The 18098-nt window shown below is 31.8% G+C and overlaps 2 long non-coding RNA genes across 2 annotated transcripts; both read right to left on the bottom strand.

Moving 5' to 3' along the window:
* Positions 1-258: 258 nt before the first annotated feature.
* Positions 259-4043, bottom strand: LOC106677041 (uncharacterized). The gene is made up of 2 exons (XR_001342539.2): positions 3780-4043; positions 259-556 (listed from the first exon to the last, which is right to left on the bottom strand). It is a non-coding gene; the product is annotated as an uncharacterized lncRNA (long non-coding RNA).
* Positions 4044-13533: 9490 nt separating this feature from the next.
* On the bottom strand, positions 13534-15478 carry LOC106677024 (uncharacterized). The gene is made up of 2 exons (XR_001342536.2): positions 15284-15478; positions 13534-13827 (listed from the first exon to the last, which is right to left on the bottom strand). It is a non-coding gene; the product is annotated as an uncharacterized lncRNA (long non-coding RNA).
* Positions 15479-18098: the final 2620 nt, after the last annotated feature.

Here is an 18098-nt window from a genome sequence, read left to right as displayed (position 1 = left end):
AAAAACTGGGGTTAGATAACTGCATTTTTTCTCCTATTGTACTATTTGACCGCGTTCCTTACCTTTGATCGGCGCATAACTACAGCATCATACATTTTGGAGTCTTATTTACTATTTATTTCCCACTACAAGGAAAAAGTGTGGTTTAAGTGTTAACCACTTAAGGTTTAAGTGTGGCTCTTTTGTAAATCATTTTGAATACTAATTTCCGTAAATAATTACTTAATTTGAGTTGTAAGGGGTGACAAATGAGACATGTTTGAAATCATATACCTTTAATATGATTAAAAAATTGTGCAAGTAAGTCGCTAGAATTTTCAGGGATGCGGTTGAATAGCCAGCGAAGACGTGATGCCCCGTTGAACGCTTAGCCGTGCCAGGCATAGTGGGCGGGTGCGTACCAGCCTAGATGTGACCAGGTGCGGTACGCAGGTGCGTAGTAGACTCCTCCCCATGGCCACCCCCAAGCACCCCAGCTCCTCTTCTCCCTCACCTGCTCCGCCTCCTGCTCTTCGGCACCCAGCACCATCGCCAGGCCGATCATCACAACCAGGAACTAAAAGCACAGAGAACACATTTAATTTATTCAAGATCCGAATTCAGTAATTTATCAATATAATTAACAAATTATTTTGGTCATGATTATGATTGTTGATATCATAAAAAAAAGTTTAAAAATTCAGTTTTTAGCTAACATCACATAAAACTGAAAATCGAATCTCATTTAATTACATAAATATTATTATTTCTGTTTATGTATTTTTGAAAATAATTAATCTTCATTATTTATAATTATGAAACTTTAAATAGTTAGGGATATCCTCCTTTCTATATCCTATCCTAAATAGAAATTTCAAACTAAAACCAGAAACAACTGTTCTTATATTTAAAACAATCCTCAGGCCACTGCTGATGTTCGGAAGTGAAGTGGGGAGCGGTATCCTTGACTAAAGTCCTAAGAATCGCAGTTAATGCTCCTTGGTTCATAAGAAATAGACAATTGCATCGCGAATTACATATGGAGTCAATAGAGGATTATATCAAAAAACGGTTCATGAAGTTCCACTCCCATTTGCTGACAGTTAAGTGACCTACAACCTGGGAAACCCAACCTCAACCCGAAGACTGAAGCCCAGACTGCTCCAAAACATTCTTTTATAAATTTTTAATAAATATAAAATTAATTCATAGTCACACTACCTCTATTATTATTATTATTCATTTTATTTATTCATTATTTTTTTTTTATCTTTTCTTCTCTCTTCCCTTTTCAAATTAACTTTCTTTTTACTATTAGAAGGCAATTATTTGATTTATTTAAGTGTACCAATATCACTATTTTTTGTTGTTACTTTTACTTTCCTCTTTTATTAAGAAGCATTATTCTTATTTATTTTTTTTTCTTTTAATAAGAGCATTGTATGTATTTAGGGGTATCATTTGTATGAATATACCCCTTCATAATCAACAGTTAAAAAATAGATATAATAAAAGTTATATCAACCATGTAAGGCCTACCAGGCCGATCTGGTATAAAAATAAAATTAAAAAAATCCTCCTTTTCCCTCCCCATTGTCTATTGTTAAAACAAAATCAAAATCATATTATAATAACGATGTAAGGTCTGTCTCGTTCCCGGCTCTTAGGAGCGATGGATTTTGAAAAAGTTAGTGTCAAAAAATAAGGAATTTATGGAATTTTAAAATCGATTCGTGAACTCTCATTACATCATTGATGAAAGTGATTAAAAAATATGAGTAGTTTCAAAACTCCGACCGCATAAGTTTTTGATCGAGATAGTGTGGGATTGTAAAGATTTTGATGAAGCCATCAATATTATTATAGTTTTTTTTTATAAATCCACCAGCGGTTTAGTTTTTTCTTTTTTTTATTGGGCAGATTAGTCTATTTCTTTTACTGTAACCACAGAAGTAGGATTGCATTGAATGACACCTCTTAGATATACGTGACATGGTTTTCAGGGCTTAATTCAGATCAACAGTTCTCAAATATTTTTCGTCACGGCATTCTTGTCGGGCTAATAAACAATTTGCTGAGCCATTGTGTCGCAGTTTTCCTTAATGAGGTTTGAGTACTTAGCAACAAAAGCATATATGGCTGATTTTGATGCATTGCCGATTGGCGTACTTCGTAATTTAACATCCAATCTCCTGTCAAAGCAATTCGTAACAATTTAACATTCTATTTGCTAAAATTTAATATTCACTAACTCCGCAGATAAAATCGAAATTCACTAGTTGCTTGAACTGGTGGCATTTGAATTAGTGTCATCACCAAACTGAATATTGATTAAGTATATAACATTTACTCTAAAGGAACTAACTGTGGAAACTGTGATATAGGTAGTAATCAAGACTAGAGTGATAGTGAAATTTTATTGCTACGGCATCCCTCGTATACACTTGAGTTCCCTCAGTTTGAGAACTCAGCAGATATAAGACTGAGTTAGTATAAATTTACAGATAGCTTATTTCTTAGCTGTTATACTGAATCGTTATTTTCCAGTTTGCCAATTATATACTTATTAAGAAACCTGCTGTTTCAACATATATATTATAAAGTATGAAGCTTCACCAATTCTTTGAGCTGCATAGCCTTTCTTGATAATATTGTATTGCTCAAATAAAGTTGCTTGCACGATATCCCTGGTGTTCGAATGTATTACGAAGAAGAAGGATTATTTAATGCGAATGTTCTCACACGTATATAATAGTTATTATTTAATTATTAATATTGTTTTATTTTATCTATCCTTAAAAAAACGAAAATTTTATTCTAAAAATTGTAGTACTCATTAATGTTCTGTCAAGAATAATTAAAACATCAAACCAGGATTCAAACATAGTTCGCTTAACATAGACATAAAGCTCTAGATTAAATAGTCCAATTTTCAGGCTTAAATCAGATTTTCATTCCACCAAGGGAATATTAATTTTCAAGCAAAAGTTTTTTTTTGTTCTGTTTTTTAAATTAACTGCCCAAACATGACCAAGATAACTTATAAATGTTAAGTTTCATTTAAAATTTAGATAATTTAAATTCTTGAATTCAATGGAAAAACAATGTGGGATCAAATCAAAATTTAAAAATTTAGACAGCTTTTATTTGAATCTGAGCTTTCTATTTTATAACATAACATAAAAATAAATAGTATTGATAAATAAACAGCCAACTTAAAACAGAAGTCTTTCTTTATGATTTTATTTGTAAAAATGAAATTAAATGAACAAATTGTAATTGAGGAGTTTTCTATCAAACGTTAATATTTTTTTCAAAATTTATATAATTTATATCCAAGTTAAGTCTCAAAACACTCTTTATCGTTTTCGTTGCATACCCGGCCATCCTCAAGGATACATTTAATTTAAATTTACACAAATTAATATTTTCCATATAAATTTTACTTATCTGCATTAGATACTCTTTTATTAATTTTTAAATAATAACATTCCAAACGTAAAATATTAGGATATATTGACTTTTGATATAAAACTTTTCAATTAGATACAATTTTTTAACCAATTAAAGCCATAAAATAATCTAATGAATAATTTAAAATATTTTTATGAACCCCGAAGTTATATGTTCATCAATGAGATCTATATGAATATACTTTATTCAATTGTAAATAATATATTGAGCATTTTTATCATTATAGCTTAGCCCTAATTAATTAAAGTTTAAAACTATTAAAAGATTTAATTATACTTGTTTATAGTTACAATGTTAGCTATAATTGATAGACTACATCAACTTACTAATAAGATTGATCTCATGTTGTAAGAATCCAAGCTACTGTTGAACCTTAATGCAGGAATCCGCAGTAGACTATTTATATTGTGACAATTGCTTGCTGGTGGGGATAGCTAGGGGTACCTACGCTCAGTGGACCTTGATACATGATCTCGGATTGGTTGTTGTTGTTTACAAAAACAGACAGTTCCGTTTATCTATTGAGAAAACGTTACGTTTTTATCCTCAAAGGCCTTTAGCCTCGATAAAAAAATATAACTGTATCTATAATATACTTATTACTATTTTCAATAAATTAAAAAATATTAATCTAAATAAATTAAACTTGATTTACAACTGTGAAATATAAATAGTCTTAGTGATATCTTGAAGATACAATTAATCTTATTATTATAATTAGTATTGGCTCGATAGACTGTGTAGGTCCAAAGCCTCGCGCGATGTACTTAGGAAATATATTTACTGCATTTCATGACGTGTTTTTCATCGTAGGTTCGTTATTCCTATGTCCATTTTTGTGTGTGCCACCTATTGGCTAACGGGCCTCACCAATACCCGAGGGAGGCTGTGAGTGAGTATTGTATAATTATATGCTTGAAGAAATCCTGGATAGGACCGAGGACTCGAATTCGCAACCTACCACGCTGCTACCTTCACCCCCCAATTCATCTATAATGAATACATAAGAACCAAATTTAAACTAATTTCGTAGTTTTAATATTGGAATTGTTTTTTTATGTGGAAGTGATTTATTTTTTTCAATAGGGATAACATTACTCCATTGACGTCAAAAGCTTCGTGTAGGCCACCAGGGTAACAAAAGGCATGAAAGAGTTAGGTGGGAAATGGAAGTATATCTTTCAATGGCTGGGTGCAAAGTACAGAGGAAAAATGATCATAGATTATTTGGTATTTTCTTCAACTCTTCTTCAGCAGCGTAAGGGAAACACAAGAGCGCCTGTCCCAGCACTTTCCTGGATATCCAACTCCACGAAAACTGAAGTCGAAAACGTTTACAGCATTATGATATTGCAATTCCATACGTCCAGATAGGTCTTATAATAATCATGTAGATCAATATGTTTTTTCGGGAAAAAAAAATTCTAATTTTCCTCTATTTTTTTTTAAGAAAAACAATTTGGTAATTGATCTCAAATTTAATTTTAATGATATATTAAAAAATCAAACAAGGTGTTGAATTGAAGGACGGCGGGATTGGATGACTTGGAAGATGCAGGATCCCAGAAAATACGACGGTAGGAAGGATAAAGCCACTTCAACTCGAACAATGAATCGACACAGCAATTTATCAAATATTTTAATTTAGCCTCGAGATCCCCAGAGACTCCCCTATATACTGTACAGCAATACTCAAAATGAGGAAATATTAGCGAAGTGACTAAGAGCCTACGAGTTTCAAATGGAAATAGGTAGCGGAGGTAATTTAAACCTTTTAAAGTTGAAAAGGTACGGTGGAAGAAATTGGATACATGGCTTTTCCATCGTTCATCTAGGAAGTTGGATAGTTGATTTTGGACAAGGTGTTCTAACGGTTTGGAAAGGTTAGATAGAAAAGAAATAGGACGGAAGTCGTGCTGTGAGCTTGGGTTGGAAATTTTCTTCAAAGATCGGACAAGGGCAGTTTTCCTGGAAGATGGGTATTTGGAGTTTTGCAATGAAAAGTTGTAGATGTGGTAAAGAACTGGAATAACGACAGGGAGGCTGGATTTTATGATTTTTATTGGAATACTATCAGGGCCATAATCATTAGCATAGGATTTTAGGGCAGCGGAAAGTAATTCATCGTAGGACAGATGTGAGAAAAAGAAGTCTTCAGGATTGAAATTGTGATGTTGAATATCGGAAATAGAGGAATAAATATAGGAAGAACATAGAAATGGTCATTGAGGTCATCTGGAGTCACATGGAAGGAGCTGAGATTATTGGTTTCTGGTAGAGATAGGTTACGAAGTATTTTCCATTTCGATTTGGAATTTGGAGCATTGGAAAGAGCATTACGAAAGTAGGTGGCTTTAGCAAATCGGACTGCGGATTGGGTTCATTCCGGAGGATCTTGAAAGAAGTGTAATCGACAGGTAAACGGGTTCGACGGTATTTGCGCCTCGTTGCATCTCTTCTTTTCATCATTTCCTTTATTTCGGGGGTCAGCCAAGGTGCAGTGGGTTGGCGTATAGTTCTGGTTTTCAAAGGAGCATGAATATCTATATGGATTGTAGGTTTGAGGTCAGGGTGGTTACCATAGAGTCAATGGATTTATAGGAATATATGATTAGGTGCGATAAAGGATTCTGCATTGATGTGACATGAATTCAATATATTAGTCATGACTGAACAGTTGAGAAGTAGAATTTCGGGAAAAGGGATCGTGGATGGGGAATAGGATATAATATTTTTTAAATCTAATATTAAGTTTATATATAGCAAAAAAAAAGTCTTATTTTTTCTAAATTCTAAGTTTTATTTTTTCTTATATACAGACGTTGTACCAAAGCGAAATGACTTAATTACATTTCTTTGAATAGTTTCATTGTGATCTAATAGATAACATTAAGGTTAGAAAAATACGCACGCAGATTCCGACTATTGCAGCACTTACTAGACAAACGTTCTAAACTTCCAACTCATTACAAAAGACTGATCTACATGCTAATAGTAAGGCTTATCTGGAGTTGATCTTTGGGGCTCTACTAAACCTTCGGATTCCTCTCGTATCCAATCCTTACAATGCAAAATCCTTCGTAAAATCCTCAATGCTCCTTATTTTGTTATAAATAAAACCATCCATAAAGACATAAATATTCCTTGGGTAACCCGATATCATTGCTTCCATTATAAACTCCCTAACCACCCAAAACCACAAGTTTCTAGCCTTGCTTCCTTTTCCATTCCTGGAAATCCTCCAAGGCGCCTACAAAGCTTCCTTAAAGAAAGGCGGACCAAAGTTAAAGTCTTAGCAATCTTATTGCTATAAAAACTTCCATAAAGATGGCATGCTCCTAATAATCTGTGCTTGGTCCTGCTCTATGGAAGTTGGTCTTTGATGAGTTAATGGTAATGTTGCATAAGAAGCGGCTCCCTGATATTGCCTATCTGGATGATTTTGATGTTTTAGTATCATCTAATAGCATGACCGGCTTAAAACAAGAAGTGGGAAGGTGCGCCAACCAGATGAGTGCATGGAATAAAAGGAAGATACTAAACAAGGCCGCTGCAAAAACTCAGGCAAAGATGCTGAAAGGTAAACCGAAATAGTACCCTATAAATCTGATTATCGAAGATACAAGAATAAGTCCAAGTGAGGCTGTCACCCATCTTGGCGTCAGATTTAGTAGATGATTTACAGTACCATACCTAGAAAAGTGGGTGGCACTAGCCTTAAACGGCCTCAGTCGAGTGGTGGGGGGAGCATTCTGGGGTCTTAGATACCTAGCTACAATGACCATATATAAGGTGGTTTTAGTGGGTATTCTGAGATATCCTTCCCCTAATTGGAACCATACTTACTGCCAGAAATGCAGGTTGGCGACGATTTAACGAGAGGCTCTGTTGCGAGTTACTTGAGTATACGACAACTTGGACCATTGGATCTCCCAATTGCTGACGGGGCTTGGGGGCTTTCGCGTGAATTTATTAATATCAATACTAAATGAGCACAGAACAAATCAGGACCATCTATTTGCCATTTACTCATTTATTATTATTATTACTAATTTTATTTTTATTTATTCTATCTTCACCTTTATTTAATCTCTATTTACTTAATTATTTTCCGTCTTTTAGTTTTTTAAATTTTGTCTTCTCAAATCTACTTTACTATTTTTGCGTCTCCTGTTCATTTTTAACCTTATAGCTTACGTGATTTTTTTATATTCATATCCTTATTTATTTTATATTAATATTATTTTATTTTTTCTTTCCTTTTGTTTGTACATAACTTTCTTAATTTTCCTTTTTGTGTCTTATTATCTTACAATGTCAAAATGTTCTTAGTTGTTTTTTAGCCCTGTTGAAGCTCTACAAAATGGAACGAAACATCGGACAATAAATACTTGATAATTATTTTTGCTTCTCTTTTGACCGCAACCCTGACCATCTTCTTTATAGCCACTTTTTTTTTTTTTTTAAACGCTTGTTGTTTTGTACTTAGCTTTTATGAAGAGTCTTAATTTATGCCGAAACGTTTGAACTAAGTTATACTTGATACTTCTCATTTTCATTTACTTATATAATGATACTTCTCAAGGATTCACACTATCTTGAATCTGGAAAAGTTTACGAATTCAACTCTTTAAATAACATTCACATGTGGCTGTTTGCAAATTATCAAAATAATGTTGTTCTAAAAGTAGAACTTGATTTTAACAAAAAAGGGACGACAAATTAGACATGCTTGAACCACATACCTTTATTATGAGTTCAAAATTTTGTATTCAAATCGCTAACATGTCTTGGGGTACCCTGAGGCACCGACCGAGAACCTAATGCTTAACGGTGCCAGTCATGGTGTGGTTCACCCAACCCATGTACCAAATATGGTGCCAAATCCCAAGGCCAATCCCAGTCACCCCATTCCCCCCAACCGCTCCTTTTCTCCCTCGCGTGCCCTGCGTGCTGCTGATCAGCCCCATCCACCATCGCCAGCCCGACTATCGCCACCAGGAACTGAAATCAAATAAAAGAAACTTGATTTTATCTTCCAAACAAAACAATTCATGACTACAATAAATAAACTATTTGTTTAATTTAGGTATTCCCCGGAGTAAAAGTTGGGGGATATTACCCCAGCTACACGGTAGTAAAGATATACTTTATTTCCTTTATATGAAAAAATACGGAGACTATTTCATGTTATTTTGTACTGAATTCCTTGTCGCTTATCTTTAACATACTGGGGTATTTATGTAAAAGTGGGGAAAGGATAAATACAGGAATGATAGAAACTCGGAGAGGTGGTTGTTAGTAGACGAATTTGTCTTTAAGGAAGATTGCCACGAATATGAAGCAGATAGAGCCAAGGCTTGTGTGGCAATTTTCTATGTTATATATTATAGGGTGCAAAACGCGAAAAATACTTCTATCCGTATAATACTACCTCTGGGGGAGTGGAACTAATGCAGTCCTGAAAGGATTTTAATAAACTAAAGAGGATCGTGAAAATGTATCTTGAAATGTCCCTCTGGGTTCGGTTCGTATATTCTTCTAGAGTTACGTTATTATTGCTGAAGTGTGAGGTCAAAACTTGGACAGTTTATCTGAACTCTTATATTAATAAACAGGGATTTTCATAAAGCCACTAGATAATTCAGAATTACCAAATTACACAGAGGTTCATATTCATCCGACTTGTACCCACTTAGCCAGCAAATAAATCCTTCCTACCCCGAGGTGGTTCAATCTAAAGCAAATCCAACCGCCAAACGTCATGTACTAAACATTCCCTCGTTTAAATCCCTATTTTGCAAACACTTTTTCCTTCCCAACTTTAATAATTAATTTATTGTGCATGTGTCATATTATTTATGAATATTTGGAGTAATTCTCTTTCCTTCGTGTTCTGGTCTATACTTTGATTACTAGTTTAGTTACTATACTAACCAATAATATTAAAATCAAAGATACTGGCATGACTGTACCGCCTGTACCAATATAAAGTGTACCCCCAATTTGTCCTAAAGCAACTGCCTCCCAGAATAATAAATCTATTTTTTATTTCATTTTATATTGATTACAGAAGAAATGTTTTTTTGTTTTTTTACGTTAGGACCAGGCTTTGGGTACTTACTCAGCCTCCACTGGCTCATTAGTAGTGACGCAGTGAGATGTCTCTACTGTGACCTCGTAGGGTCTTACTCTACCCCTCATGCATCGAGGATAAAGTGGGTTCGGGGATCCTTGGGTCGTAAAATTTATTTTACTTAGTTTGAGTATATTCATTTCATTTATTTTTCTGATATACATATCGATTTTATTCATTTATCTTATTCTATTTGTTATTTATTTTATTTTTATTTTTTATGAATGTGTACAATTATCACTATTACCATTGCCCAAACTTGCGGTACTGCTATGTTTCTATTGTAAATCTTATATTAATAATTACAGTTAAATCTTCATTTCTATTAAACTGGATTTAGCGAATGATACAATTCTTCCTTTTTCAAATAATATAATTTATTTCATATAAACAGCAACAACGTTTCGAGAAAATTTCCCATCTTCAGGTTGCTATAAAACCAAATTCAACAAAACCTATAACATGCGCTTACAACAACACTAAAATATAGTATATACTTCACAACTATTTATAAACTATTTACCTGATAAAAATAACTTACATTTAACATATAATTATCTCCTTTCTTGTCATTCTTTCTAATATATCATAATATTAATGTCATTTAATAAATAAAAACTATTTAACTGTTAATAGTTAAACATTTTAGGAGAATAATTACCTTCCTGAAGATAAACTATAAAACACTTTTCTCCTACCTCTATTGCCACAAAGATGAACAATAAATTAAAATTAACAATTTTTTTTTAAAAACTATTTCTTACTAATTTATTATACAAAACTATTTTCTTTTATAATTATAAACTCTTTTTTTATACAATAACAAACAAAAATGACTAAATTAAGTCTATATTATATAAAACCACATAAAAACTAAAACGATAATTTATTTATAATATCCATATAATGTGTGCCGAAAGTTTTTGTATCAGTTTTATAATTGATTGCTTTGTCAATGTTTTTTGTAATATGTACTGATTCAATTATTTTTCATTTCCATTTATTATGTTAGTTAAGTGGAGCGGTTTTATTCAAATCACTTCGCAAAACAAAAGCCGTTTATTAGTTTTTGTAATCAATCGATGATAGTCCAGGAGTTCCAAAACAATAGTCATTTTTAAAACCGATTCGGTTCGTGCTTCATACTACCTTCAAAGTCGAGTTTTAAAACGCCTGGAGTTGATTGATTGAATCTTTTCTTATTTTCCTTGATAATTGATTTAATAATTTTTTTCATATTATTTTACTTGATAAAACAATAGAAAATAGAAACCGATACAAAAGGAAAGGAAGAAAAAATGCACCATTATTCATCTCACTCCTCCTTCTTCTACTATAATAACTAAATATTAAATAAACAGCGTCGATAACTAAACAAAAACCAAATTATTTTTATTTATTTATTTTCAGTATTTTTTTTTCAGTAATAATTTTTTTTTTCCAAATTGATTTAATCGTATTATATAATCTCTCAAATTTATTTTAAAAAAGGTTTTAGTGAAATTTAAATCCTGAACTGTTGAAAAAACTTCGATCTAGCCGGCGAGTTGAAAAGTTAAATAACCTGAGTATTTATATTTATTATATTATATTGAAAACAATAATATAATCTGAACTACAAAATACAGGTAAATAACAGTTTTACAATATGAGCAACGAGGAGTACAATTAAATTAACACTTATATAGTTTGTAAATAATATTTAGTAATTTTTATTAATATTACTAAAATAATCATTCTTCTTTAATTATTTCTTTCAAAAATCAATTATATGTTCGGGGCCATCTCTATATCTTCAGGTACGCCGCAAATTTTATTTATTCAGTATATATAACAAATAGCTTTTGAGCTTAAATATGAATAAAATAATTACTGATCAATGTTACTTTCTAACCTAGTTAAAACAATAAAAGTTCGATTCCCACCTGGGGGGGGAGGAGAGGGGAGGGGCAGTTTAAGATTCATTTTTCGGCGGTCCCAAAGAATGAATCTTGACATTCCCACCTTGGTTAGTATGCGGCGACAACCTAGGTTAGGTAGCCGCCAGGGGTTGGCAAAAAGTACCCACTGGCCCACTTGCCGGACTTGTTCCCCCACCAAATACCAGTACCAGTACCACCCTTAACTATATACAATGTTATAAATTAAAAAAAATTAAGATAAAATAAATAAATAAAAATTATTATAATTTATATAAAATAAATTATAAAAAAAGTACAGTTAATAACATTTATGGATTTAACAAAATAAATAATTGACTTCTAAAAGAAAAAAAAGAAGATAAATTTAAGAAAATCGTGAAGAGAAAAAAAAGAAATTAAGACAAAATAAAATTTTAGAGTGACAATAACAGAACTGATAAATATACAATTTCTAACAGGATGTCCTGTAGCAGCCTGGGCTTCAGTATTCGGGTTGTGGTTGGGTTTCCCAAGTTGCAGGTCACATTTTAAACCAATAATAATACTTATGCAAAGGTATTAAGATATAAAAAAAAGTAAATAATTGGAACCACTTGAAAAAAAATGTGTAATGACCACGCAATAGTATTGGTAACGTACACAACCCTATTTCCTAGTTGCTGTTGTTTTAATATGGGAGTTCTTTTGAGCCATCTAAGCTGTTGGGGTGATAAGATAATGTGCTAAGTTTCACACCTACAGCTGAAAAAAATGTAATCGCATTTTAAGTGCTTTTAGGCGGATTTGCCTCATTGTCCCGTGCCACTATAGACTCAAGGTTGGTATAACACCTTAAAACAATCGGCTACAACAGCCTAGTTTTCGTGTATTGTACATAACCCGGTTTAAGTGACGAATGTTTTTAATATTATAACAAAAAATATAACTTCTTATATATATTTAATATTTGTAAAAGTTTTTATTTTATAAATATAATATGTACAATAAATACTGTGTTATTTCGGGATATACCTTTAAATAATTTTTTTTATGCTCGTTACTGCTTGTTAAAAAAAAAGTTCTGAAATAAAATAAGATCGAATATCGTTTATTAATGATTTTTACAGAAATATATGTTTGGTACTCTTATGTGTATATATATTTATAGTTTATATATGTTTTTTATTTCGGTTACTAAAAGGTTTTAATAGTTAGGACGAGATAGAAAGAAATTATGAGTCAATTTGCATATACATTCAGTGACGGTGTCTATATTTAGTTCTCAATGAATCTTTGGTTATTCTACTGTAATTTGAATTGTTTTTAAAAATTCTGAGACATTTCTTTTGGAATATTTGTTGTTTTCCAAGTTCGTTCTATGAGTGAAGCTCTCTATGGGATAGGTGTATGTTATAAATATTTGTATTGTTTCATTGAGTATCAATTTATTTCTTAGTGGTAATTTTCTTCTTTTTTTTATTAAAATGTAAAAACATTATGTCCAACATTTTCTTATTTTAAATCAATGTGGTGGTTGAACAAAAGCTTACTGCTTTTTACAGATTTGATAAATTGAATTGGAATATTAATTAAAACTATGCTCGAGGACATTATAGGTCATTTAGTGAAAATTATAGCTTCTCTTGTTTCAATGATTAGTTGTAACCCTCATGTTTTAAGGTACTTTTATGTTGTTTTTTTAAAACCACTTTTACTATATTTTCAAATATTATAAATTTCATCGTTATATTACGGTTATCACTTTATTTTTATTCTATTACGCCTGCTGCTTTGTACTTGACTCTGATGAAGCGTCTCTATCTAGGACGTAACGTCTGAGTTTTAGTTTTACTTATTATTAGAATAAGTTTTACTTATTCGTTCTTGTCTACGATTCACACTATCATGAATCTGAAACTATTTTTACTGAGTCCACACCTTATGTAGGTACCATTCACTTGTGGCTGTTTGCAAAGTATTATAATAATAGAGAACTAAGAGAAGGACTTGATTTAAGTAAACGGGGGTGACAAATGAGACATATACCTTGACAACTCGAAGCCATATACCTTTATTATGATTTCATAGCTTTTTATACAGGTCGTTAACATCTCTTGAGGTGCCCTGAGGCACCGACTGATTACCTAAGGCTTACCCATGCCAGCCATGGTGGGGTGCCCACAATGCAGGTCCCCAATGGTAAGGTGCATAGGGCCAAGGGTAAGGATAGCTACCCCAACCTCCCCATCCCCAAACGCTCCTTTTCTCCCTTAGGTGCTCCACGTTTTGCTGTTCAGCACCCAATACCATCGCCAGCCCAACCATCGTTACCAGAAACTGAAATGAAATAAAAGCAACTTGATTTTATCTTCCAAACACAACAATTTATAACTAAAATAGCATGTAATTACAATCTACAGTAAGTACTATCCAGCAGTTATTTAATGCGGTGTCTTCCTTTTAATTAACTAATCTATTTTGAAAACGATACAACTTTGGATTCTTTGAGTTGGATGTTGGAGTTGCCTCATTGCAGTATGTCTAGGACTTTATCCAAGCTTTCAGTATAAAGCTATACTAAGGTAGTTTATACATCTTATCATACTTAAAAATTTAGGAAATGAAATGACTATTTCATGTCATGGTGATGAGTGATTAAAAAAAATAGCCAACTGACGTAAAATAATAATTTATTTTTTAAATAATTTATTTATTGTTATTTACAACTGTATACATATATACACATCAAGTAAATTTGCTGTAAGTGATATAATGACATGATACAAACATGTGGAAAATCTACCCATTGATAGAATTCAAAAAAACATTTCTATAGGAGAAGATCTCGAGGCCATCTTCTTTTCAAACGCCTTGGAGTATTATTAGGTAGTGAAGGAGAAGCCAGGTTAGAAACAACTTGGTTTGGGTGGTTGGGAAATTTATCATGGAAGGATTAGTATCCGGTTCTAGCCAAATCAGCAACATATGGGACATTGAGGTCCTGATGGATGATTTGATTTGTGACAAAGTAAGGAGCATTAAGGATTTTACGAAGGATTTTGGACTGTAAGGATTGGATTCGAGAGGAATTCGATAGTTTATATAGCTCAACTCCGTGTGTCCAGATAGGCCTTATGTCATGTAGATCAGTCTTTTGTAATGGATTGGAAGTTTGGACCGTTTGTCTAATAAATGTTGTAATAGTCGGAATCGACGAGCAGTTTCCTGTCTTTTCAGAAAATAATTATTAAAAATATTTTCAGAGAGCATGAGGTTATGATTAGTGTACCCCACCGTGGGCTATGAATTTATTCCATTTCATGATAAATAAATATTATTATATTAAACATATTTAATAATATTGCCACAGTAATCTTCATTCTTTAATTATTTATATTTCAAAAATTAATTATATGTTGGCTTTATATATTTATTGAAAGGCCTTGAATTACCTTCGAGAACACTGCTAATTTTATTTATAAATAACTTGTGAGCTGAAATATGAATAAAATAATTACTTATCAATGTTGCATTTTACTCTAGTTAAAAACATTAATAGTATAATAATAAAAATAAATAATGCAAGTTATTTAAGGTAACAATGTAATGGGATAAGGAAGATTATTCTGACTACACCTTACTAATTCACATTACAATCTTCTAGTCATGTAAACATAAAGCAACAAATATAAATAAACATATAACTTAGCAGGTAATAATTTATTTTAAAATCTATTATAAGATTTATACATGTTTATATGTTAGTCATAATTAATAAATTATATGAACTTACCAAAAAGATTGACCTCATGTTGTAAGGGTGGGAGCGACTGTCGATGCTGAATGTGAGAATCCGCTGCAGGACCATTTATTTATATTGCGACTATTGGTATTAGGTGGGGGTAACACTAAAACAGCAGAACCTTGGTAATCGATTAATTACCAATTGATTAATATAGATGCCTACATTAAAAAAAACAATAACCGACTTATACACAAGAACCATTAAACAGAAATAGGTGATTAATTAGAACTTTAAAAATAAAAGAAATCAAATCCAGAAAGCGTTTTAACTGTACAGATGAATTTCCAAAAGAAAAAATAATGTTACTTTGCAAAAGTATTATTAAGTGTTAAATTAACCTGGACAGTACTCAGTTCAGTAATCGAAAGCTAACAAATTTGATTTCCGAAAGAAAGCTTTTTTTTTTATGCAAAATCTAAATTTAAAATTTTTCCACCCCAACAGCCGCCCGTTTTGTAAAGAAAATTGAATAATAAAATCTTTTCCGTTTTTTGTTCTAAGGCTCAAAAATATATTTTTAGCGAAAAATAATGTTTGTTTATTTTAGTGTAGAATCCAAATTTCAGGGTTTGCCACCTCAACAACTTTCAGTTTAGAAACAAAACAAAAATACATTTTTTTTTTCAATATTTCGCTAATGAAAAGAAAGCGGCATTTTTTGAAGATGTGCAACCTATACAAAAGTGGATTAGTCAAAATATTTTACAAAAATGGATATATTAAATTTTATTTCAGGCTTAGCTGTAATGTCGCTTGTATAATGTTCCTCTGTGAAAAAGTGAAGCACTCCATGATTACCACCTGATTCGACCTTGACATACATGACATTTGTAAAACAATTATTTTCATGCATATGACAACGATTCCCTCAATGACATGAATATTCTTATAGCGTGCTCTAGGGCGTAGTATTTATCAATAATTATTATTTCAAAATAATTACGAATTTTGCATGGTTTAATTTTGTATTGAATACAAATCTTTCCAAAATTTAATTTTTTATTCAGTTTCCGTTTTTGAAGCCACCTTAAGATTGGCGAACATGATACCCTAAAACTCCCTAGAAACATACAGAATCGTCCAGAAAAAAAATATACTTCTATACTTTTTTCTTAAAAACAAAACAACTTTTTGAACCTTCATTATAACATGCTCTAACAGCGTTGCGGGTTAGCTAATAATCAAATGTAATATTTTGACTGCTTTTATTTTTTTTATAGAATTCTCATTTCCAAAAAACGTTTAGTTTTCTAACCATAAAAAAAAAAATAAGCTAAACATTTTGTAGTTTTGTTTTCTATATTTGTTATTCCACTGAGGTGTCAAATCTGAAATTCGTATTGAAAAAAAGTATAGGATCTTTAAGGCAAGAACATCTGATTTTTATACTTATATTTAATGTTTTTTTTACTAATATAGCTTTGAAACTGAGTATATTTTTAATATTTTCAGGTACTGTTGCTGCTTCTCTTCTTACTCGTAAGTATTCAATAGTATAAATTTTCTTTTTAGAATTTCTGAATACGTATCTAAGCCAGGGTCCATTTAATGCCTTGCAGCTAACAATAAACAACTTTAAATTTCTAATAATAATGGTAATAAGGGCTTAGGAATAACGAAGGTCAGTTGCCAATACCACAACGGCCATCCGTTGCTCAGGTGGTTGAGGCACAGGTGTTAGCAATATGAGAACTGCGAGCAGAGCCGATTCGAATCCAGTCTGGGGTTGGACTTTTTTCATGGACGACACTCCACCATGGTTAGAATAGGTTTATCACCTCTGGATAACCTCCCCCCCTCATATAACAGAAATGACCAGGAAGGGGGTAATACCACCAATCGCTGTCAACAAACATATGTTCAGTGCTCAATTTCTAAACTAAACATAAATTCTAAGTTTAATATGGCCAATGATTTTAGCTTAAAACATTTAGAACATTTCTTTTTGAAGTTTTTAATAACAAACCCTCACTTTATTCTTTCTTCATTTATTTCTTTATCTGTTACTTTTTAGACTATTTTTATAACTCTTCATAATGAAATGTTAATGTAAAATTCATATATCAATAATTTTACATACATTTCAGCATTACTATAATTATTAATCATAAATATATAAAATAAAAATAAGCTAAACTGATTCCTTTAACAAATCATTCATATTTTTAATTTTATTCATATTTATAGTATTATTCCCTTATGCAATATTTCTTAAACTATAAAAATGTAAATAAAAAAAATGTAGGATGCTAAATGGTGCACCAGGAGGAAAAAGGAAAAGGAGCAGACTCAGGCGTCGGTGGCTGGATGATTTGGAGGAAGTTTTGAGAGGGATGGGAATTGAAAATTGGTGGAGTCAATTTCAATTAAATTCTCAAAACACTGTTCACTTCTTTTAAAAGTCCAGCATAGCATTAATAATTTAAAAACTTTTCGCAGGCTATCTGGCCAGGTCATCAATTTCAGTATAAATTACCCGATTTTGTCACTCTTGATATACCTACACCCACATTAATATTAAAACTTTTAATTACAGATCAACAACAAAAAATATTGTTGTTATAAAGTATAATAATGTTAAATTTATTTGTAATTAAAAACTATCGACTTTAAATTTTCTTTGCAAATGATGGAAGATTGACTGTGTACAATATCCTGATTGTCAGTTAATCAAAGTATAAACAATTAAATATATGCTCCTCCTTAGAGCTGAAATTGATGATATAGGAGCAAAACCTGGACTCATAACGGACCTGGATTACAAACTGTGATGAAAAAATAACAGCAAAAATAAGAAGAGAGA

This window comes from Halyomorpha halys, unplaced genomic scaffold (assembly GCF_000696795.3).
Source record: "Halyomorpha halys isolate HHAL.00 unplaced genomic scaffold, Hhal_1.1 Scaffold84.1, whole genome shotgun sequence".
NCBI lineage: Eukaryota > Metazoa > Arthropoda > Insecta > Hemiptera > Pentatomidae > Halyomorpha > Halyomorpha halys.
The sequence above is the reverse complement of the archived record's forward strand: the minus strand, read 5'-3'. Positions and strand labels throughout refer to the sequence as shown.